Source organism: Dermacentor albipictus, unplaced genomic scaffold (assembly GCF_038994185.2).
Source record: "Dermacentor albipictus isolate Rhodes 1998 colony unplaced genomic scaffold, USDA_Dalb.pri_finalv2 scaffold_13, whole genome shotgun sequence".
NCBI lineage: Eukaryota > Metazoa > Arthropoda > Arachnida > Ixodida > Ixodidae > Dermacentor > Dermacentor albipictus.
The window spans coordinates 10751356-10776921 of record NW_027225567.1 but is presented as its reverse complement, the minus strand read 5'-3'; the positions used below and the strand labels follow the sequence as shown (position 1 = coordinate 10776921).

At 48.9% G+C, this 25566-nt stretch overlaps 1 protein-coding gene across 1 annotated transcript in view; it reads right to left on the bottom strand.

The window, feature by feature from the left end:
- The window catches only part of LOC135915708 (uncharacterized), a 47595-nt gene extending 24528 nt beyond the window's left edge, over window positions 1–23067 (bottom strand). The window contains exon 1 of the mRNA XM_065448848.1: window positions 22925–23067. The gene's annotated coding sequence lies outside the window, so the exon portion shown is untranslated. The remainder of the gene's footprint in view (window positions 1–22924) is intronic.
- Window positions 23068–25566: the final 2499 nt, after the last annotated feature.

The window sequence follows — 25566 nt, the reverse complement described above, 5'->3', positions numbered from 1 at the left end:
TTTATGGTATCGCAATTTCCTTAGATTCTATCGAAAAATTAGCCTGCTGTTAAGCTGCTATATTTACGGTCAATATGTCAACACCAGATACTAGAACACATTCTAAATATGGTATGGTATGATGAACTTTATTAATGTCCTGAAGATCAACCCTTAGGTTGACGCAGGCGGCTCCCACGTCGGGACAGTAAGGTTTAACCTTACCGCCGTATCATGGGCCTTCTGGACGGCCTGTACTTGATCGGAAAGAACTCCACTGTGTAGGACTCGCTGCCACCAGTCTCTCTCCTTGTCACAGTCTGTGAAAGTCACATGACACTGCCAAAGCATGTGATCCAGAGTAATGATGCCATTACACTTCTCGCAATTGATTGGTATCTCTCTTTCAGGATATATCTTGTTAATAAAGTTTGGACTTGGATAAGTTCTTGTTTGCAGCAATCTCAGAGTCACCGCTTGAGCTCTATTGAGCTTAGCGTGTGGCACTGGGAATTCCCTTCTGTTCATGTAGTAATGCCTTGTGATTTCATTATATGTAAGTAATTGGTCCCTGTTCTCCACCTGTATATTATTAAGGTCCTGGTCGCGTAGTGCACGGATAGTAAGCCCTCGTGCAGCTGCGTTAGCCATCTCGTTTAAATTCTTCCGAGATGGATCGACAGACCCCATGTGCGCAGGAAACCAGCGGATTTCGATCTCTTGGCTGTCCAACTCACCGATCAGCTGGGCAGCCCTTTTGGTTACAAAGCCATTGGTAAAGTGTCTAATAGCCATCTTAGAATCGCTGTAAATCTTCGTCCACTTATTATTCCTTAAAGCCAATGCTATCGCTACTTGTTCCGCGACTGTCGTGTCTTTAGTCATGATTGTAATAGCATCCCGAGTGAGACCATCTGCATCTACTACTACTGCCGTAAAGGCTTTCTTTCCTCTGACCCACGCAGCATCTACAAATGCCGCATGTTCTCTGTCGTGTTCTATCTCTTGCAGGAGAGCTTTGGCCCTTGCCTTTCGTCTTTCCAGGTTGTGCACTGGGTGCATATTTCTGGGTGCATATTTCTGGGGAAAATATTGACATTCTAAATGTCAATATTTATTTTTTTGCGGTCGTTATCTTGCGTGGTTCTTTCTTCTACGTGCCGAAAAAGTCCGCGAAATATCAAGAAAAAAGTAAACCTGCTTTTCACCAGCGCGTCTCAGCAGCGTCACAGATTGTCTGAACACGTGCTGCGCAGGAATTGAAGGCGCTCCACACCTAATCCGCAGGTGACACCGTTTTGATACGAGGCTTAGCTCGGTATTGCTGCGTAACTTCCTGCTAGCGACGAGACTCGGGTCTGCGCGCATTACTGTGTTTCCCAGCGTTAGCGATTCGGCTTGTTCGGTGTTCGTCACTGCAGGGAAACAGCGCAGAAATCTGACGGAGGCGAGCAGAGACACAAAGAATACACAGAACTGTACATTGAGCAGCTCTTCGCCGTCCACATTTTCTGCTTTGTTCCCCTGTAACGCCGTTTTCTACAGTGATAAGGAAACTCCTAAAGCCGAATCATCAAAAGTTGCCGTGAATGCTATCGAGCTGCTGCCTTGAGCCGAAGTGAATGCGCATAGTTCTGAGCGATTGAAACGCAATAGTCGGAGCGCGTGGCTGTGGCGTTTTTTCCACCACCGGTGGCTGCTGCAGGGGGGCACCGAGCTGATGCATATGGTGAAAACGAGAACCTTTGTGACGCATTAGACAGTTTTAGTTACTCGTACGTAGAGGCTTCACGTACGCAAACGTGAAAAGCCTACGTACCTTACGTGCACGCCATCTGTAACACTTTTAGCTACACGTACGCGACGCACGCCAAGAGGGACCCCGTAGCTCCATCTATCGGGAAATATGAACATGGCGGTAGCCAATTCAATCCTGTCGCCGTGTTTCGATGCAAGCCGTCTGCGCGCGCGCGGCCCGCTATCGCTTGTTCGTGATCTTGCGGAACTCCCGCGCGAAGCTGTTTACGTGCGCAAGAAACGCACGCAAGGAATTGAATCTCACGTACGTCCGTGAGAAGCGCGCGCCTCCGCTACGTTCTACGCATGCGCACTGCTGACACGTAGAAGTTCTACGTACGCAAAACCTCTACGTACGTGTAACTAAAACTATCCATTGTCAATGCGGTCTGCGGTGGCACAAATACCACTGGACGCCATGGGCTCCGACTGAGGCCTTCCCCTCGCTCAGCGCTGTGCGGACGCGAGAAATGGTTCTGAAAACACTGATATATAAAACAAAATGATTTTATTTTCAGCTTGGGGGTGCCGGCCAACAAACAGCTGCAACAGCTTGGGTGTGCGTGTTTAACTTATTGTAGTATTTTCAAGCAATTCCAGGTTGTGGAGCGCTCCTAGAAGAAATTTAACATGTTTGCTAATGTCGCGCCTGCTAAATTGCTAATGGCTACTCCAGCCATTCCAATGGAAGTATATATGTAAATGTATCTAAAAAGAAATATCCATAACACGAGCGGAATTATCTGGTTCACTGCGCGTGTTTGACGGCAGCACTGCTGCGGCACGCAAGCGTGCAGCCAGGTCGTTATTTTTTAAATATTTCCAAGGGTGGCGCGTTGTTTCTCTTAGAAGTGGTAAAAAGAGCCACTCAGGGGAGGGGGGGGGGCGACTACGCGACACCAGCTGCCGATAGCGAAGGTTTCGAATGTGCTCAGTTTTTCCTTCTTTTTTGTTTTTGTAATTTCGAAAGCTTGTTCTTAGGCACAATACCCAAAGGCATACCAAAATTAGACGAAGAAATTCGATTCATGAAAAAAATCTAGAAGCGAGCGACAAAATCGCCCAGGAATAATTTAACGTTCAAAGCTGGCTGGGCGGCGAGGCTGAAGGCCTCTGCTTGCTGGGGGCGAAGATAACTTTAGTGAAGTCCTTGGCATGTCCACGGTAAGTGTGTCACTGTCACATTCTAGATTGTGGGGTCCCAAAACGGGCATGATGTAGTACAAGGACCGCATTACTGAGAGCGTTCACAAACGGGATGAGCGCAACTCCGGCACGCAGCCTCCGTAGCGTAACCTGTTCTCGGGGGGTAAACCACCAGGGAAGTCTGGCTCATACGCGGGTATAAGGACTCGTGTGGTACGCCGGAGGCTTTCTTTTTCCCAGAGCTGGTGTCTGTAGGCATCTTCCGTGAAATGTGGAATCGGATGTGTTGTTAACGGTGGATAAGGTGCCAAATCTGCCTCGAGGAGGCCCGGCAGGGCCACTTGAGGCTCCCGCTGGAAGCGTATCTCGGTACTCGTAGTGGCAGCAAGGCGCTGAATAATATGTGTGAGTAAAGTGGCACGACTTACTCCACTTATATCGGGGAGGGCTAGCGTCTAGTCTGTGCGAATGACGAGCCTTGAATAGGGAGCAGCTAGAACAATAGGTATCAACGCAGCATGTTGTCACGTATGACGGCAAGCTCAGCAAGAGATGCAGGCGGAACCGGATCGGTCGCATACGAGCACGTGCGGCCTGCTTCGAGTATCGTTGGGCACACGGGAACTGTGCGAGTCATGGTGCCGTTAACACTAGCACCACTGTACGCTACGACAGTAGCATCGTCTTGATTGTGATTGGCGCGACGAAGTCGCGAAATTGAGCATTCGCCTGGCTAGGGGCATGGTCATAGAGACGACGAGGAGGATTTTGCTACGTAGTTGCACCCTACTCTACGGAGCCACATTGGGTGTCGTTGAAGCTAGCTTTTATATCTTACGTCCCATGTACCGGGCAAACCAAGCGGCCTAGCAAAACGTGAATAGCTTAGGAGCACACGCGCATCAACGTCGATGTGCCAACTAGTCGGTAGTGTTGAGTTGGGACTCGGCCTGTAGGGTTGGCACCGGAGTGAGACGTGGCAGCCCTGTTGTGGTACGCATGACATTGCTATTAAGCGCCGCAAGGCGAGCCACCTATGGTCTGCAAGGGATGATGAAGCTGGGCCCGGTAGATGAGTCGTGGTTGCAGTAACGACTGAAGCAGAACATGGGCCAAGTCGGTGCTCGCGCCGCCAGATTTTTCGCAATCCGATGTATCAAACGCATTGTTTCTACGGTCTGTTGCTTTGCGCAATTGACCCGTGGTGCTGTAGATCCGGAGACAGCAATTTCAAGGCTAAGCACATGGATGGTTGCAGCCTCATGTAGTGGCTGCTGGTCAAAAATTAATTGAAGAGGCTGGAGTGCAAGTAGACGGTGTCCATACTTGTTCACTACCAACGCTGCTAAAAATTCCACCATATTGAAGGTAGCTTGTACACCCTCGATGACGGCGAGCGCAGGCAGCATTGCTGTGTTCCCTGGCAGGCAGTTTTGAACAATAAAAGGAGGCGGGGCCCTGTCTAAAGCAGGAAAGAAAGTGAGAGTTACAGTCTCGGCCAATACTGCTGGTATCTAGCCAGATGCTCAGAGGGCGCAGGCTTCAGAGCCTGGACGCCACTGACCGCGCTCCATTGCTTGAAGAGTGCACCAAATAGATGCATTAAACGATAATGGGCCGACCCAAGAGCACCAATCATTTGAGTGGCCAGGTCGTAAGCGTTGTTTATGGTGCCAAGCTTCTGCAGTAAAGCACTGAGCCTCCAACCGAATGGCAATTGATCTAGGGTCACGTTCTGGTGCAAGTTCTGCTTTGCAGCGTGGCGCCCATAGATGCAGCAGCTGCAAATCTGGAGCGGGTAGTGATTCCTACGACGTATCCACGATGTACGTATCCGTGACGTACATATCCATGACGTACGTGCCCACGACGTACCTATTCATCACGCACTTGCTGCAACTAGTGCCGCGCTAAAACATATCCGGCTGGGAGTTGGCAAAAGTGCTTTCTGATACCACCCTGTATCGATCTCTATCCACCATGCGGCACAGCCGGCGGAGGCGAGCACGACGGAGGCGACCACATCCAACCATGACGGCGCTAATTCACTATACGGCGTTCCTTGAGACACTGGATCTCCTTTTCAATGTTGCTCGATTAAAGTGGGGCGATTTCTATGAATTGTGATGCCTGGCGCGAAGTGGATGATCTAACCACTCAGATATGTGTAGGTGTGGCAGAATCGCTTCTCGTTGTAGTTGTTGTAGTCACCTGTATATGTTCCTCTCCTAGTGAGACCAAAACAGCGTAACGGTTGTACACAGGGCCTTGTTTGTACACGCGAGTCTGTGCGAAGAGTTGTGCACTGGAGTATTTGCTGGTCACCGAGAACGGCGCTGATGTAATTTCTTAGTGGCTTCTAGCTTGGTAGGACACAACGCGGCAGTGTAGTCACGATCAAGGCAGAAAGCTGGGCTAGTTGGTGTGACATCATTAATCCAAAGACTAGCGCAAATAACAGGGACACAGACGGAGGAAGCGACAGGACGAGCGCTAAATTAAAAAAGGATTAGCGCTCGTCCTGTCGCTTCCTCCATCTGTTTCCCTGTTATTTGCGCTTGTCTTTTGATTAATGTTGTCATGATCGTTTGTTCAGCATACGCTGCACTGAAAATGACGCTGAGCTTCAGGTTCCATGGTGTAGTCCTTCAGTTGGTAGGGGCATAATGATTTCACGTGTCCCTATTTGAGGCAAAAGTAGCAGTACACTGCGGTAGGCTTGTAGGACACGTTCAGGTGGGGAATGAAGATCTTGTAGACTGATTAGGCGCGCGCGACCGCTGCCCACTTAGCAGGCGGCCATGGCCTTGTGCGTGGGGCGTGATCGTTTTTGGAGACGTTTCTCACGTTCTTCGTCTCGGTCTACGTCCAAAATAACATAGTGCTTTGCCTGCTGCATGCCTAGGGCGTGGAACCGGCAGCATGGCGGAAGCGCATACCAGTTTCCTACTGCTAACGCAGGTTGTCTGGGCGGATAGTTTCTGGGCAGCGATGCTTGCAGCAACCCTTCGCGGGGACGGTGTGCAACCGATGACCCCGGGGGATATTTCCTCAGTGGTGCCTCTAGCATCCATTGCCAACGACGCGTTCCTTGTGCGCCCTTCGAGCTGATCACTGCTTGACTTTTTTCCGGAAACACTTCATGTACGCATCCCCACGACGGAATTCGACGTTTTCTATCACTTAAGTAGGCAGCAATGTCCACCCTGTGACACTGACTGCCACCTTTTGCTCCAAATAGTCAGCAACGGCATTTCGGCGATGGGGTGTGAAACCGGCAACATGGCGGAATCGATTACCAGTTTCCTACTGCTTACGCAGGTTGGTGCTTCGAAACCTTTTGTAAGAAACCGCATTCTGTCATGCCGGTTCCACCCCAAATGCTGTTTTCTATGTTTGCTTCTCGGTCGCATGCGAGAAAAAGGCAGTCGAAACGGCAGTTTGTTGTTTTTCGTAGTTCAGTGCTTTATTTGATGTTTTTATTTCTGTGTGGCGGGGATATTCAAGTTAACCCAGATGCAACTGAAGCACAATTTTCAAAGCTCCTAGACGGTCAAATAATAATATATGGGGTTTTACGTGCCAAAACCACTTTCTGATTATGAGGCACGCCGTAGTGGGGGACTCCGGAAATTTTGACCACCTGGGGTTCTTTAACGTGCACCTAAATCTAAGTACACGGGTGTTTTCGTATTTCGCCCCCATCGAAATGCGGCCGCCGTGGCCGGGATTCGATCCCGCGGCTTCGTGATCAGCAGCCCAACACCATAGCCACTGATCCTAGACGGTCAAAGTAAAATGATGTCGAAGTTAAATTCTATCAAAGAAAAACAAAACCAACTGACCCTATATGTCACAGACTTAAAGTCTCGTATTTTTTTTCCCTAGAAGTTAAGATTGGCGAAGTCGATCACGTACGCAATGCTGTCGCAACAATGGCAAACCAACAACAGGGTGATCGCGCTACACTGACGGCTCTCACCCAAAATATTCACGATACCATGAACAGGCAAAAACGGAACAATCTGGTCTTCGGCGGGTTGAATGGTTCATCCCCGAAAAAAACAGCAGCCGAATCTGAAGAACTATTGCAGAATTTCGCAGAAGCAGGCTTGGTGCCACAGCCCCGAGAATTGAATGTGCGCATCGTATGGGGACATATACGGCAGGGAATCCACGTCCAGTCATGGCAAAATTATTTTCCTACAAATCCCGTCAATCGGTGCTGTTGAATGCTTACAAACTAAAAGGCACAAGTTATAGCATATCTGAAGATTTTTCACAATCTGTCCAGGACAAAAGAAATAAACTATGGGACTATGTGAAGTTCAACAAGCGGGAAGAGGACAAGGCTGTTTTGAAGTATGATACGCTTCACCTGCGGGGAAAGCGCTTTCGGCTCGATAGTGCAATGGGAGAGGTACTTGAGCAGTGACCTTCGCATAAGCGTACAACAGGATTGCATCTCAGGGTTCTAATGATAAATTGCAGGAGCATAAAGAATGAAATTGATAAATTTCAATGCCTGCTATGTACCCTTCAGCCCACGGTGGTGTTGGACACCCAATCATGGTTAGGTTATTCTGTTTTTGATTCTGAAATTTACCCGGCAAGCTACCACTGCTTTCAGCGCGATGGAAATTCTCACGGTGGAGGTGTCTTTATTCTTGTAAATAACAGTATACCTTGCGTTCCCGTGCCGAGCCCACTACTTAATATGGAGGCAGTTTTTTGTACGACTCAGCTAGCAAACCGAAAAAGCATGGTGTTTGGCTCCTCCTATCGTCCACCAAGCGCGTCGTATGAGCAGTTCATCAAGCTTTCTGACTTTCTGGAGTGTTTGGAAAATGACCGTGTCTTGATCGGAGGTGACTTTAACCTGCCGGAAATTGACTGGTCACGTGCAGTTCCCAGGAATTCTCTTCGTGGTTGTTCGTACTCCTCGTATTTTGATATAATGGACACTCATGCATTCGAACAATATGTCCTCAGTGCGTCGCGTGACGATGGTACTGGCGATGCCTTGGACTAGCTGCTGTGTAATGGGCCTGGTAATGTATCAGACGTTCATGGACTATCTGGATTGAGCGACCATAACATTTTTATTGCTGACGTTAGTGTTACAAGTCTACCCATGGTAGAGAAACCGCCCAGTAAAGTGTTCTTGTATTTTAAGGCTGATTACTGTTCTATAAATCAGTCGTTAGATTCGTACTTCTCAACGTTTGACACATTAGCGGATGAATTGAGCGTAGAAAATTTGTGGGAAATCCTTAAAGGAAAGCTCTTCTATCTTCGAGATAAATTCGTTCCGACGCGGATGCTTTCATCTAAGCGTGACAAAGATAAATCGTGGTTTCATTGGGAACAGCGCCTCTTGCTGCGCAGGGTGCGGAGGCTATACTTAAAATATACAAACACAGGTCACTGGTAAACATATCCAAACTAAAGAGGCTGAAGTTTGATTTTGAGAATTCAACCAAATCGGCTAACGAATCTTATTTTGCTCTCCTTCGGTAGCGGTTGGTAGAAGATCCCCAAGAATTTTGGAAGTATATTCGGTGTAAGTTTCAGACCCTCCTCTTAAATACTTAGGCACGGTACTCCATGATGACAAGCGCAGAGTTGAAGTATTTAGTAGTTATTTTTCTTCCGTATTTAGTAATCACCAATTTCGGGTTGTAAGTGTGGATTTTTCGCTATGCAATGAAAAAATGCCCGAAGTTGAGTTTGCTTTGGAAGGTGCACGTAAGCTATTAGCGAATGTTTCTCCCAGAAAGGCAAATAGGCCAGATGGTATAGCAGCAGCAATGCTTAGCAGTTGTTGTGAATCGTTATGCCTGCATTTATACTGTCTTTTGCAAAAGTGTTTCGACATGGTTGCCGTACCTACCGACCGGAAATTGGCAAATTCTGTGCCTGTATACAAAAAGGGCCTAAGAACTGCATTGAGAAATACAGGCCAGTGTCCTTGACTAGTAATACATGTAAAATAATGGAACATGTTATATATAATTGTATTATGTCACATCCAGTTAAACACAATCGGTTAAAAGCAAACCAACACGGATTTCGGCAGGGTTTTTCTTGTACTACGCAGCTTGCAGAATTCGCTCACGATTTGGCCCTAGCAATAGACAAAAGGCAGATAATTGATTGCATGTCTCTAGAATTTTGTAAAGCGTTTGACGTTGTGGCTCATTACCTACTTATTACCAAATTACACGCCTCAAAGCTGCACAAAAAAAGTAATTGCATGGATATTTGAATATCTTTCACACAGAGAACAGTCTGTGGTTCTCAATGGCATCTCCTCTGATCATGCTGCAGTGAACTCTGGAGTACCCCAAGGCTCTGTTTTACGGCCTCTTTTACAGTTATTATATATAAATGATATCACTAGAGATATTACGTCATCTTTCAGGATATTTGCAGACGACTGTGTAGTGTATAGGGTTATTGATAGTGATTGTAATTTTTATGCACTTCAGAGTGATTTAGATATTGGTGTGCGAAATGGGAAATGTCGCTTAACGTTTCAAACTGTTTAAATATCACCTTTACAAGGAATCATTCACACAAGGCATATGAGTACAAATTAAATAACGTTACTCAACCCGGGGTTACGGAATGCAAATAATTAGGAGTTTTGTTTACCTCCGATATAAGGTGGAACCGGGCACGTACAAGAGGTAAAAAGGAAGGCGGCGTGAAAAGTGGGCTTCCTAAGTGGAAATTTTGGCCAATTACATAGTAAATTGAAAGAACGGTTGCATTTCACTCACGTACGTTCGGTACTTGAGTACGCTGTATCTGCTGGGATCCGTATACGTGCCAGTTAGTCGATTTACTTGAAAAGAATCACAGTACTATGGTTCGATTCGTTCTGGGGGTTACGACGAAAACCTCAGTGTCCCCGAAAGCAAGCACAGACTTCATTGGCAGGATCTAAAGGATATAAGAAAGGGCCCCAGACTAAAAATTTTTCAGTGTTTACCATTCTAAAGTAGGTATACACAGGAATAAATACATTAGATTACCATCGTATATCTCGCGTACAAGCGGCCATGCCTTGAAACTGTATGAATATTCTTTTAAGGGTTACACCTTGCGTTATGAATTTTTTTATAGGACCAGGAGGGAGTGGAACGCTCTGCCGTCAAATATTGTAGGTATACAATGTAATGAAAACTTTTACCGCGCTTTGTGTGTTGATATGAGTGACAATTTATATTGACACGTGAACGCGTTTATCTTTTACGGGTGAGCACTTTTACCGTCCACGAAACGTTTTCGCTCAGCGCCGGACGCGTCAACATGTATCGAATGTTGCTTCTATCGAATGATGCTTATATCCGCTGTCTGTCGTCGTCAAACCTTGTGTAATCTTATTGCATGTATGCGCGACGCGAATGGCGTAGAACTTTGTGGAAGACACGCGGGTCTCAGCGATTAGTCTGGAACATTCGACGACTGCTGCATAAAAGCCGACGCGCATGACCCGCTGATCAGATTTTCGACGATCGCCGACTGTGTTCGCCGCTCTGGGTGTGCTTTAAGTGTAGCCTGTTTTGTGGGCACAAGTTCGCCGAATAAAAACTAGTTTTGTCCTTCACAGTATTGCTACTGGGTTCTTTAACGTCACGACCACATGGCAATATAGATATGTATGTACCCCCCTGCTGTAATGACTTCCAAGGCGATGTACGTACTCAATAAATAAAAGTAAATAAATAAAATATGTCAGTGCCAGTGATGAGGTACCGCTTGCACGGGAATGACACATTCTTCTGAAACATGTATTTTTTGCAGTTTTTCAGCTTAGCAACTTGTGCCATAGCAATCACCCTTAGTGAAATGGTAATAATAGGTTTGTGTAGAGGGAAACCCTGGAAGTCTACAAGCTTCGAGGCAGGCGTCCAGGGCAAGCTTGGATGACACGGTTGGGCAGGATGGACAGGTCGTAGCTAGAACGAAGCTTGATAATGGCATTGACTCGCGTTGTCGTTGGCGACTGAGTACACGTTAGTGTCAACTATGTGGGCAGTCACTGTGATGATTGAGATTTTTTTTGTGCCGCTGGAGGTGTATTTCAATATGATGGTAGGGCACCCAACCTCCGTCGTTCTCTTGGCCGAAGTGGGCGTCTGCAGGGCTGCTGTGCTTCATGATGGGGGTACCCATCCTCATGGTCCCGTCTTGGCACATTGCACTCATGGGCGAGAAGTACAGGCTCTCGGCAGGGATAACGGTTCCATCAGCGAAGCTCCGCACCCTCGAAACAGCGGTCAACAACTTGGATGCGCCACGCCGATACAGTGACGCACAACGCACAAGAAAACGAGCTGGACGCTGCAGGACACACAGCTAGACCTGTTTGCTTGAGGCGTTGTTGTGCGTCATTGTCCATAACCTCCTAGAAGGTTAGCATTCTCGTTGCCTTGCACGGCACATCGCATCGTGGCACAAGAAGTATGCTTTAGTTGACTAATGGAGTTGCACGTGCCCAAACTGATGGAGTGATGGACCGTAGTGATGGACAACGAATTAACTTTGACCCGCGAGGGTTCTCTAACGGGATTCTAAATCTAAGTAGGCGAGCGTTTTTGTATTTCGCCCCCGTCGGAATGCGGCTGCCGTGGGCGCAATCAAACCCGCGCCCTCGGGTAATGTTATAGCCCCAGCGCTACCCCGTCGGGTGCAGAAGTGTTGATTTGACGGTCGATCGCTTCCGTAATGCCGCCTAGACGCTACGATGTTTCAACTCGGCCTTTCGTCTGCACGCCAGGCGTCAGTCGTCCACTGGACAAGTTTGCATGGTCGATTTTTCAGAAATTGTAGAAAGGTACTGTACCGTACATTGAACTTAAATTTCTCCAGTTTTTCCGCAACCTCTGTCCTGTCTCATCATGATCATCAGCAGCAGCGGCCTATTTTAGGTCCACTGCAGGATGAAGGCCTCTCCCTGAAATCTTCAATTACCCATATCCTGCGCCAACCGATTACAGCTAGCGCCAGCGAATCGCCTAATTGTATCGCTCCATCTAGTCTTCTGCCGACCTCGAATGCGCTTTCCCTCTCTTGGCACCCATTCAGCAGCCCTAACGGTCCGCCGGTTATCTCACCTGCGCATTACGTGACCTGCCAAGCTCCAATTTTTTGTGTTAATGTCAATTAGAATATCGGCTATACCCGTTCGCTCTCTGATCCAAACCGCTCCCTTTCTGTCTCTTAACGTTATGCCGAGCATTCTTCGTTCCCTTGCTCTTTGCGCGGGCCTTAACTTGTTCTCCATCTTCTTTTTCAATCTCCAAGTCTCTGCCCCCTATGTCAGCACCGGTAAAATTCACTGATTGTAAACCTTCCCTTTCAATGGTAATGGTGAGCTTCCAGTCAGGAGCTGACATTGTCTGCCGTATGCGCTCCAGCCCATTTTTATTCTTCTGTGTGTTCCCTTCTGATGATCAGTATTCCCTGTGATTTTTTGACCTAGGTAAACGTACTCCTTCACACACTCTAGAGGCTAACTGGCGATCCTGAATTCTTCTTCGCTTGCCCGGCTATCGGTCATTATCTTCGTTTTCTGCATATTATTCTTCAACCCCACTCTTACGTTCTATTAAGGTCCTCTGTTGTAACTCGACTCCAGTGTTGCTGAACAGGACAATGTCATCTGCAAACCGAAGGTTCCCGAGATATTCGTCGTTGATCCTCACTTCTAAGCCTTCCCAGTTGAATAGCTTGAATACTTCCAATCACGATGTGAATAGCATTGGAGAGATTGTGTCGCCTTGTTCGATGCCTTTTTTTACAGGTGTCTTCGTACTGTTCTTGCGGAGAATTAAGGTAACTGTGGAATCTGTGTAGATATTTTCCAATATATTTACGTAATCATCCTGTACTCCTTGATTACGTAATGCCTCTATGACTGCTCGTATCTCTACTGAATGAAATGCCTTTTGGTAATATATAAAAGCCATATAAAGAGGCTGATTGTACTATGCGGATTTCTCGATTACGTGATTGATGAAATGGATGTGCTACATTGTGGAGCATCCCTTCCTGAAGCCAGGTTGTTCCCTTGGTTGACGAAAGTCCAGTATTGCGCTTATTTAAAACTAGCTTGGTGAATATTTTATCTAATACTAGGAGTAAGCTAATGGGTCTAAATTTTTCAATTCTTTAACGTCTCCGTTTTTGTGGATTAGTATATTGTTTGCATTCTTCCAGTTCTGTGGGACCCTTGCAGTCGATAGACACTTCGCATAGAGAGCCGCCAGTTTTCCAAACATTATGTGTCCTCCATATTTGATTAAATCGACTGGTGTTCCGTCTTCTCCTGCCTTTTTTCCGCATTTCATGTCTTGCAAGGCCCTTTTAAACTCATCGCTATTAATAGACGGAGTCTCCGCAACCTGCTCTTTACTGCTTCTAATGGAGGTGCCATGGCTCCTCTGGGTTCTGTACAGGTCAGCATAGAAATATTCCGCTAATTTTACTATAGATTCCATACTGCTGATGATATTACCCTGCTTATGTTTTAGTCCATCCATCTTGGTTTATCCCGTGCCAAATTTCCCGCTCACTGAAATCATGCTGCGTCCATTTTTCGATGACTTCGTTAGTCTTTCTGTCATTATTATTTCGAATATCCCATATTTTCTCCCTGTTGCTCAATTCTGACATTTCCGCGAATTTCATCTGATCTCTTGAGTTGGCCATTTTCATTCTCTTTCATTGTTTTATTAGGTCTTTTGTTACTTGGGAGAGCTTGCCTACTGGTTGCCTTGGTGCCTTACATCTCACTTCAATTGTTGCCTCTGAAGCCAGCCTAGTTATGGTTTCATTCATTACCCCAATGTCATCTTCATTTGTCTGATCTAAAGCTGCATATTTGTTTGCAAGTATCAGCCTAAATTGGCCTGCTTCTATCCTTACTGCGTCTAGGTTGGCCTGTTTCTTCCTGACCAATTTTACTCTTTCTTTCTTCAAATTAAGGTGAATCCTACACCTCACCAACCTATGATCACTGCACTTTACCCTACCTATCACTTCTACATCCTTCACTCTGCTGGGGTCGGAAGAAAGCATGAACTCTACTTCATTTCTCGTTTCACTATTAGGGCCTTTCCAAGTCCACTTTCTGTTGCTACGCTTCCTGAAGAAGGTGCTCATTATTCAGAGCTTATTCCTCTCCCTGGATACTACCAGCATCTCTCCTCTATTGTTCCTAGAATCGATGCCGTAGTTGCCAATTGCTTGTTAACCAGCCGGCCTTTCCCCAATTTCGCATTGAAATCACCCTTTACTGCAGTATACTGAGTTTGCACTTTTCTCATCGCTCATTCAACATACTCATAAAAGTGATCTACTTCATCATCATCGTGACTCCATGTTGAAGCGTTGGTTTATACTACCTTTACTCTATACCTCTTATTAAGTTTGATTACAACTACTGCTACCCTCTTATTATTGCTGTAGAATTCGTCAATATTGCCCGTTATGTCTTTATGGATTAGCAACCCTACCCCGTATTGTTTCTTATCTGGGAGACCTCTATAGCAGAGCACATGGCTGTTAGTCAGCACTGTATAAGCCTCACCAGTTCTAATCTCACTAAAGCCAATGGTATCCCAAACAATGCATGATAGTTCCTCAAAGAGTCCTGCTAAGATAGCCTCACTCGATAGAGTTCGGGTGTTAAAGGTTGCCAGGGTCAGATTCCTTGGCGGCCTGTCCGGGTCCAGAGATTCTAGCACCCTCTGCTGCGTTACAGGTGTGACCGCCGCCTTGGTCAGGTGCTGCGTAGCTGCTGGGGACTGATGGCCATTGCCTGATCGAATGAGTCATTTGGGAGGGATTGGCCGAACACTACAGCAGGGAGGCCAATTCCTGTTCTGGTGAGGGGGGGGGGGTGTCTTTTGTTGGTGCTTAGAGGGTCTTTCCAATTTGGTTTTTCCAGTATTAGTATAGTCCCATTCGCTCTCGGCATCTCTTGCTCGTGTCAGGCGTTACTCCACGGCTGGAGATGTAGTTTACTGGAGGAGGTGGAATTCGAGTTTACCACCCTCGATTTAAAAACAAAAATAAACTTTTTTCGTACGAGGATTCGAACCACTGACTATGGCAACTAAGCAACCGACAAAGTTCAGTCAGATAATCCTGTGGGCGGCGAGGCTACCTTAGCGCAGAGAAGTCCAACCCAGAGGGCGTTACACGCCTAAAATATATCGATTTATCTGCCGTTGGCGGGTTTAGCTATAGGTGGCACAATGTAGTGTCATTTCTGAATCGTCCTAACATCGTGGCTCCGGTATCTCACGTACGCTTGCGGCCATGACCAGGGCTAGGTACACGGTATGTGTGTAGTAGTGACGATTCCTCGCATTCTCACGTCGCCTTTTACCTCTGCTGCACATCCCATGGGAACTACGAGGGAAAATTGCAAGGCTGTCATTCACTCCTTTTGTAGCTGCCGTCACTTCAATCCATTCTCTTCGTCATCGTCCCTATGTCTTACCATTCGATATATCTCCCCTCTGGACTGTTGCACGTTAGTAGAATGTAGTTAGTCGCTTTTGTGGGGTGGCACAGAAAATTTGTTTTCAAGAGAGTACTGTGCCAATGCGCAGAGAGGTCTATGGGGATTGTGGCGGCGGGATGTAAATGTACAAAGTAGTTTTTCGCATCGCCTTTCCTCTCTGCAACGCTCCGGCCATGTATACGCATGCTCTGAACTACCCTCCGAAGCGACGTGCAAGACAGCGACAGTATCAGCAACAGCAGCATTGGAAAAGTTGAAGACGGAAAAAAGGTGGTTTAATAAACTGAGCGACGATCTGTAGAGACGAAAAAACATGTCCGAACTGAACGAGCACTTGCAGCGCCCCCCCCCCCCCCCTCTCCCTGCGCCCGCCCCAAATGTGTTCTAAAACCTGCACTGTTGAATGCTTGCCGTAAGGATAGTATTTGAAACGTAAAAAAATTACGTACTGCAAACTAATAATTGTTGAACTACACAAATAATACTGGGCGCTTTTTCGGGTCTCATCTAATATCAGACAGTTCGTTTAATTCGCATGGAAGGTTTAGCTTTCTTTTTCAAATGGTGCATGATACCAGGACACCCAGTGTAGATAAATTTGTTCAGTTTTATTTTTGCGACAATGATAATTTGTGGAATTGGCTTTTGAGCCAAGTTTGGCACAGTTATGTGTCTCGACTTTCGCTATATAGCTGGTGGTGGCCTCGCGCAGGCCTCCCAATTGGGCATTGCTCTGGCTCGCTCACACTGTGGCATTCGGCGTCTAGAGTGGCGCAGAATCTCTTGCCACTGAAAAGCAACGTTGTTCATATTCCTCGCCGTATGCACCGGCAGAGCTGCTGCCAGCTCTCGGAGCACTGCAAAAACTTGGAGCGTGTGGTGCATGTTAGTACTAGCCTGATCTGCCGGGTAGCTTAGACGCTCACGCAGGGTATTCCCTCCCCCACTATTTATGAGGTTTTCTCTGCTCGCGCCGAGTGTGCGTGTTTTATTTTGCGGGTCAATTCTCACATCAGGACTTTATACTTGTACTTGGTGGGCCACTTGTCGCCCAGGACAGTCATTCTTCACAGTCTGTGTAACATCTCCGCACTCGAGAAATAAGAATTCGACACAGCCTTTTGAGGCGAACAGGGTCAGTGCCATTTGCCATAAGGGATGATCCAGTCCTTGTTATGGAATTCTAGCGGTTGCGTCAGCAGGAATAAGTGTGTAACTTACCGGCGTGGAGACAGCCTTTTAGGTGCAATTCGCCGCCACCGAATTGGTTTTCGCACTGGTCTAGACGCGGAGTGCCTCAGTGCAAACGAGCCTTTGGGGTGCAAATGGACATTTCTGCGGCCGGTGAGTGTGTTAATCGGCTGCGTTATCGCATGTAGAATTCTGAAATTTTGTTTCCATACGGCTAAGGGGCATCACGTGAGCGCTCGAAGAGCTGAAATGCCAGATTCTTGGCCATTGTACGCGACCACTACGTTACATAGGTGCTTATGTGGTGTTACGTTTCGCCTATGACGCGCGCTGTAGCCGGCGCGGATTCAACGGACGCCGGGGCTTCGTTCAAAGCGGCGGACATTTTGGCCCGTTCGGAGCGGCCGGGACGCATCCCCGCCGAGCGCGTCCCGGCATGTTCAGTGCCACGTGTCTTTGTGTGTGCGTGTGTGTGTGTGTGCCCACGCTTGTCAAAGCGCGGCAGCCGGGGAGAGGAGCTCCCCCAGTGTGAAGCGAGGAGGTCTGACCGGCGCCGGCCCGGCTGATGCGTCACCTCCTTGTCCCAACGTGTCTCTCAGTCCGTCCGTCGCCGCTGTCACGTGGTGTCATCTCGTGACCTTCCTTCTTGCCCGCGACGCCAAGAGTATAAGAGCAGCTGCCCCCGGACGCCAGGAGAGAGGCTCCGATTTCTGCTGTTGAGTAACGTGCTCTCCCGTCTCTCTACTTCGGTCGACCTGACCGCCCGCTCTTTGCGATGCTAGAATAAACAAGTTGTTCTGTTAGCAGTCGCCTCATGCTTTGCTGGGACCTTCGGATGCTTCCAGTGTGCCCCAGGCCGCCAGGCCAACGCTACCCTTGGGGCTTGCGACCCAGTTGCAATAACGGGCGTCAGCACTGAGGTTCCAACAGCTGGTGGCCGCGCTGAGATTCCAACAGCCGGTGCCATCGGTGCGGTTCAAACATCTGGTTGCCAGCGGTGAGATCGCGACAACGGAGGCCAGCAGCGAAGATATGCGGTTGACTGTATGCTGAGCAGCACAACGACCATCCGGGAGCAGTGCAACGAGCCCTGTGTGATGACTGGTTGCCTGCAGCGGAACGACTGCGCTGAATTCTTGGCTGCGAGGTTTGGTGAGTGCGGGGCTTTCTTCTTCTGAGTTTTGCCAGGCTTTTGTTAGTGTCAGAAACAGAGCTGGTAATCGTGGTTGTCGTTGCTGCCGGGTTAGTTTGCGGCAAGACAATAGCAGGCAGTAGAGAAAGCAGCATTCAGAGCAGCCATGGATTTGAAGTCGTTGCGCAAACCGAAATTGTTGGAGCTTGCAAGAGAGTTGGGTCTGGATGTCTCAGACAAACTCAGAAAACCAGAACTGCTAAGGGCTATTCTTGAGTTAGGAGCTGAGGATGACGAGCTGTCGGAATGCCTTGAGACCATTGAGGAGAGGGAGACGGCAAAAAGACAGGAACGCGAACTTAAAGAACAGCAACAGAGAGAGAAAGATGAGCTTGAACGTAAAGAACAGAGAGAGAAAGATGAGCTTGAACGAAAAGAACGAAAAGAAAAAGAAGAGCGCGACCGTCAACACGCTTTGGAAATGAAGCGTCTCGAGGTGGAGATGGAACGCGCTCGTAATGGAAGTCAGGCACACGGTGCAGGAGAACGAGTATTGTTTAAAATGACTGACCTGATGCGGCCGTTTAAGCTTGGAGAGGACATTGGTTTGTTCCTGGTTAACTTTGAGCGAACGTGCGAGAAGCAGGGGTTCTCTCGGGAAACGTGGCCACAGCGCTTGCTCACTTTGTTACCCGGCGAGGCGGCCGACGTAGTCGCTCGCTTGGAGAGAGAGGAGGCAGAGGATTTCGACAAAGTGAAATCGAGTCTGCTAAAAAAGTACAGGCTGTCCGCGGAGGCGTTCCGTCGGAAGTTTCGAGAAAATGAGAAAGGCAAAAGTGAGTCATATACAGAGTTTGCCTACAGGCTAATGTCAAACATGCAGGAGTGGCTCAAAGAAGAGAAAGCGTTTGGTGACCACGAGAAAGTTCTGCAGTGTTTCGGGCTAGAACAGTTTTATAGTCGGTTACCTGAGAACGTGCGGTACTGGGTCTTGGATAGGCCAGACGTTAGTACGGTGGCTAGAGCCGCTGAGCTAGCCGAAGAGTTTGCGTCGAGCTCGCGGAGCTAAGGACGGTCAAAAGGGTGAATTTGGCTCCAAGTTTGAGAGGCCGAAGTTCACGCCCATGAGAGCAAACGGGGACACACGTAGTGCGGATGCGAGTGAAAGCAGTCCGACCGAACGTAAGGAGACGGCGGCAGCCGAAGCCGAACGCAGAAAGCGGTTCGAGGCGACGCAAGCGCGCGTGTGTTATACGTGCCAGAAGCCGGGTCACTTTTCGGCGCAGTGTCCGGAAACAAAAACAAAAGTCGTGTTTTTGTCGTTATGCAGCACTGACGAGAACATGAAGCTTCTCGAGCCTTACATGCGAGACCTCCTCGTAAACGGGAAAGAGTGCCGAGTGCTTCGCGATTCCGCAGCTACAATGGATGTAGTTCACCCCTCCTACGTAGAACCCGATATGTTCACGGGCGAGTGCGCATGGATCAAGCAAGCCGTGGAAGCTCATAGCGTGTGTCTGCCCGTAGCAAAAGTGCTTATTGAAGGACCTTTCGGAGCACTTGAGACGGAGGCGGCAGTGTCATCTATGCTGCCCCCCCAGTACCCGTACCTATTTTCGAACAGGTCCGATCACCTCCTGCGCGAGAAGGGGCTTTTGTTTGGTGAGGCTAGCGTTCAGGCCTTAACCAGATCGAAGGTTCGGGAGCTCGCTGCAAAGGCGGTAGTTGCGGGGCCGACGTTGTCGAACGATGAGAAAGGGTCAGAGGCGCAGCAAGCTCATATTCAGAGCACGCCCGAGCTGAATAAAACTGAGTCTGTAGCGTTAAAGGCACCAGATACTGGAGCGGAAATGCCCGATGCGGGAAAGTTAGAAGAGCTATCTGCAGATTTGCTCGTCGCGCCTACGTCAGACGGACTTAATAGGTTGCTAAAAGTCAGCCGGTCGGCTTTGATAGCCGAGCAAAAGAAGGATGGCAGCCTAGAAAACATACGCTGCATTATCAAGGAAGGTATCGCCAAGAAAAATGCTCGCTTTGTGGAAAGAGGTGGGGTCCTGTACCGGAAGTATCTAGACCGCAGGGGAGTGGAGTTCGATCAGCTGATCGTGCCACAATGCTATCGTCAGGATCTGTTGCGCTTGTCTCATGGTGGTTCGTGGTCCGGACACCTAGGAGTTAAGAAAACTAAGGACCGTCTCTTGCAAGAGTACTATTGGCCAGGGTGTTTTCGGGACGCAGACCACTTTGTGAAGACATGTGACACCTGTCAGCGGGTGGGCAAACCAGGGGACAAATCGAGGGCGCCGTTGAAGTTGGTACCTATCATTACGGAGCCTTTTAGACGGCTCGTTATTGATACAGTGGGACCTCTGCCGGTAACAGCCACGGGGTACAGACACATTTTGACTGTGATCTGCCCAGCGACAAAGTTCCCTGAAGCAGTGCCGCTTAAAGAACTCAGCTCAGTTGAGATGGTCAATGCACTACTGTCCATATTTGCGCGAGTTGGTTTTCCTGCGGAAATCCAATCAGATCAGGGCACAGTGTTTACTAGCGCTTTGACGACAAGTTTTCTTGAAAGGTGTGGGGTAAAGCTGTTACACAGCTCAGTGTACCACCCACAGTCGAATTCCCTGGAGAAGCTCCTCTCCGTCATGAAGCGCGTGTTGAGAGCATTGTGGTTTGAACAACAAACTGACTGGGAGCTGTTTCTGCCTGGGGTGATGTTTGCATTGAGGACCGCGCCGCATGTGGCTCCAGGGTTTTCGCCAGCTGAGCTAGTGTACGGTCGCTCGCTGCGATCTCCGCTTCGCATGCCTCGAAACGGATCACTGCCCTCTCCAATGGCTGCAGACCATCTCTTTCACAAATGGCCGCCTCCTGCGCTGGAGCCTCGCTTTGCAACAATATTCGTTTGAGGTGCGTTACAAAAAGGGGAGTCTCAACGGTAACGCCGATGGCTTAAGTCGAAGCCCCTGACGTGGGAATCAGCCTCAAAATTGTTTGTTATTGATGTTTTTCTTCCTGAGGCAGGATTTTTAACATATTGCTTTTGTGTAGTGTTTCAAAGTGATGATGTGCTTTCTAGTGCAGTTTTCCGATTTGTGGACGCGTTCTGAGTGCTGCTATAGACTATTGTCAGGAACTAGGCAGTAGTATAAAAGGGGAAAGAGCCTGGCATGGCTTAGTGAGGGTTGTGCCGTGCTTGCTGACTGAGCGGCTGAGTTTCGGCGCAGTTCTAACGCTTGCTGGGAAAGAGAACAAAAATGGCAGCTCTCCTGAAGTCACTTTGCAGTGTCCTGTGTGAACCTGAACGTGAGAACGAGGCCTTCTCGGTGCGCTGCGCTCAAGAAACGCCGAGGGACGACCGACTTCGGTTATGAGCATCATCGAGCGACATCCCTCCGGACAGCGGATGCAGTCCCCTGACCATCGGGATCTCCTTCCCCCGGCGGGGCGGTCTGTTACGTTTCGCCTATGACGCGCGCTGTAGCCGGCGCGGATTCAACGGACGCCGGGGCTTCGTTCAAAGCGGCGGACATTTTGGCCCGTTCGGAGCGGCCGCGACGCATCCCCGCCGAGCGCGTCCCGGCATGTTCAGTGCCACGTGTCTTTGTGTGTGCGTGTGTGTGTGTGTGCCCACGCTTGTCAAAGCGCGGCAGCCGGGGAGAGGAGCTCCCCCAGTGTGAAGCGAGGAGGTCTGACCGGCGCCGGCCCGGCTGATGCGTCACCTCCTTGTCCCAACGTGTCTCTCAGTCCGTCCGTCGCCGCTGTCACGTGGTGTCATCTCGTGACCTTCCTTCTTGCCCGCGACGCCAAGAGTATAAGAGCAGCTGCCCCCGGACGCCAGGAGAGAGGCTCCGATTTCTGCTGTTGAGTAACGTGCTCTCCCGTCTCTCTACTTCGGTCGACCTGACCGCCCGCTCTTTGCGATGCTAGAATAAACAAGTTGTTCTGTTAGCAGTCGCCTCATGCTTTGCTGGGACCTTCGGATGCTTCCAGTGTGCCCCAGGCCGCCAGGCCAACGCTACCCTTGGGGCTTGCGACCCAGTTGCAATAACGGACGTCAGCACTGAGGTTCCAACAGCTGGTGGCCGCGCTGAGATTCCAACAGCCGGTGCCATCGGTGCGGTTCAAACAGTGGCTATCAACAACACAACCGCAAACACATGAGCATTAGCATGCTGTGATGTGTAGGTGAATGAAGGCCACGATTTCGCCAGTTAGATTCCCAGTCTTGACGGCTACATTTCGATAGAAACGGAACACAAAAGTGCTCGTGCACTCAGATTTAGGCGCACATTAAGGAACCTCAGCGTGTCAGAAGTAATTTCGAGTTCTCCACTACAGCGTCTCTCGTCTGCCGGTGTTGCTTTGCGACGTTACACATCATAAATTAGTGAATCAATCAATAAATCAGCTCATCAATGAATTAATCCATGAGGGCAGAAAGGGTTGTTGCAATTATCACAATAAGGTTAGTGTCGAAGCGCCTATGGCTAGTGCTCTATCGTTAATCATTGCACTCGCGATGAAATGGCGAAACACCAACCCAAACCTTGACCACGAAAAATAAAGTCAGAATGCGCTCTTGTAATACCTTAGTGAAGCCATGTTTTTTTTCAATAAAATCTCCGGTGGCAAAACGAAACGTCTTAGACACTTTTTTATGATCCAGCATAACTTCGCTAATATTACGGAAACACAGCGAAAATGGAACGAGTCGACAGGAAAGGTCCCTGCCCTATCTTGTCCTTTTTTGTGCTGTTCTTCCGTCATAACGTCATACCAAGTTAAGATGGTTATCCAGCTGCAGGTTTAACCTTTTGGCACGGTTTGGAAGAATCAACACATTGACTATGTCAATTTTCATATAAGAAACTGTAGACGTAGTTCGCTTGTGTTTGATTGTTTCGAATCACTTGGGGTATTCGACGGAAAGGCTAAGAGTGCGCTTAATTAAAACAGACAAGTTAGCCAAGATGGTCAGCTGGTGTAGATGTCGCCAATATCTCTCGAACAAGTAGCCGTCGAATGTGTCGATAAATAATATCGATTAGAGATTTATACCAGCAATGCATAGCTGATTGTCATCACTGGCGTTTCGTGCAAGCTATAAAGTCAGCGCTACTCACGCCAGCTGCCCTACCGGAACCGTGAGTGCCTTCCTTTCGTGAAGACGTCTCGTCGCGAGTGGTTGCTGCCACGACTTGCGTCCAAACGAGAATCAGGACCGAGTGTCGTTGCCGAGTCGCCTGCCACCCGGAGATCTTCTTGCTCTTCTTCGTCGTTTCGTCTATATATATACAGCATGCGGAGCTGGAAACTTGGGTGGCCGATAGTGCTTTCAATGCACTGCGAGTTTTTTTGGCTAGTACACAAAAAAACATAACAGACTACTCAACTGCTCATATGCGATATCTCCTGAGATAACGAACAACACACGGGGACTAGCTGGCTATTCTTATTTGATGGAATAGCAAGATACACGCACCAGCAAAAGACGAATCCTGGCACTGAATTAGGCCTCCCAGAGTTTGCGAGCGTTTCGGTTTGGCGCGTGCTTTGTTATCAATGTGAATGTGTTACGTTGCCACCATTAGTTTCTCAAATTTTGGTCCTCAACGTGAAGCGATGTGAGCAATCTGTAGATAATATTTTGGGTTAGCTAAAGTGAGAGCGGGATGTACACGTCTGTCCCAGCTTTAGCAGTGGAGAGGCAATAGACCCGAGACGATTTTAAAGCGCAGCTCTTAGGCGCCTCCTCCTGCATTCAGCGTCGGCGTGCCTCGTCGTCCTACCTTATAACCGAGCGATCGAACAATGTGAAAGATGAAAGCGAACGTGGAGCGTAGCGGGAGATGAAAGATGAAAGCGCGAGGAGGAAAGTAGAGGGGGAGCCTAAATTAGAGCATTAGGAGGAAAGTGGAGGTGGCAAACGGCCTGCGCATGCGCTTAGTTGCTGGCGGCCACGGCTAGCGCAGCCGCGTGGGCAATCTCATCTGCGCTTCCAAAAGAAAGAGGGGGGGTGAGGGTGACATGGTGGCGTGAGGTGGGGCGGGCTACGCTCGTCCGCGGCGTCAGCTTCCGAGGTCAGCCGGCGGTGCCAGCGTGTCTGGCGGGGATAACTTTGCGATTTTCAAAGTTCTGGCAGCCAGACGGCAGTTAGCTAGTGCAGGTCCTCATAGGAAGTAACGTGGGCTGTGGTTCCAAGACAACCCGAAGCTGCCCGAAGTTTGCGAAATCGAACGCCGGGCCAGCTCACCAAATGTAAACATGATACCAGCATGGCTGGCTATGGTGTTGGGCTGCTGAGCACGAGGTCGCGGGATCGAATCCCGGCCACGGCGGCCGCATTTCGATGGGGGCGAAATGCGAAAACACCCGTGTGCTTAGATTTAGGTGCACGTTAAAGAACCCCAGGTGGTCAAAATTTCCGGAGTCCTCCACTACGGCGTGCCTCATAATCAGAAAGTGGTTTTGGCACGTAAAACCCCAAATATTATATATTATTATACCAGCATGGCAGCGCCCGGCGAGGCCGGCGCGCAGTAGGCGTAGTCGGCCCATTTAGGCGTTGCCAGCTTGAAAAGATATGTAGTTTTATTCCGGGATACGATCACTTTCGCGAGATTTCGCGCGATTCGGCACAGGAAGCTCACTGGGCCAACCTCAGCTTGCGCAGCGTAACAGACAGCATCCGACGCGTCCATTGCCAAGACGCGAAATCGCGCGTGAGTGTATCCCCGAAAGCGATCGCTCAAGGATCTCAGCTCGCAGCGATCATGTCGCCCACCGGTGACAATGAGGAGTTGGCATGGTGTCATCATTTGACAAGACGTGAAAAAGCAGGATATCGGGCACGTCTTGTACGCATAAAATTTCGCGCCGACCTGCTTAGGCTTTCATTTGAGAAAGTTTTTTTGGCTGACGGTGCTTCTCATTTTGATCCTAAGGAGCTGGAGACACGGCTGCTACATGAAAATGCCATCTGCCTGTGACCAGCGAAAACGTTCACACGAAAAACAATACTGGTCTCCATCATGGGAGCAATCAGCTAATGTACGTGTGCCTATTACTCAACCAGTGCACTCTTAGCGTCAACAGCCTGCAGTTAGAATACATATCGCTTTCGAGCTGCCACGCAAGCATACCACGGAGAGGCGGAGCGAACGCGGGCTAGCTGCAACGCATTCGCTAACTGCAAGAAAAGGAGATATCGCCGCATATATACGCTAGATATGGGAAAAGGAACACCACTAGAGAAAGACGAACCGATAATGTACCGCAATGTGCGTGAATGAGCGTCTACAACTTGCGCGGAACACGATGCAGATAACATGCACGCATGAGGACGCAGCGCGCTGATCACCGCCGGGATGAAGCCTTCATGGTATATATGCACACATGCACACACAAAAGCTTCAGACTGTTCAGGGTGGCCGTGTCGCACCGCCTTGAAATGCTGAACAGTGCGTTAGCACCTAAGAAGATGACGATACAAGTAAGGAAATCCGAAGGTGACCATAGACAGTTGGCTGAGCGATGTAAATTTAAGTCCTCAAGCGCCCGCGTTGCAATCCATCTAGGCCCCGCAATGATGGAGGCTAGCGCCTTTTTTGATCGTCTGCTAGCCAGAGAACTTCCAGACAGCAACCAGGCCAAAATCGTCCTGGCTGGTTCTGGCAGCCGGCGGGTAGCCAGAACCGTCCAGCCCAAATAAAACGAACGCTCGGAGGAAGTACGTGGCGCGGTGGGAAGAGCAACCCGAGAAAAA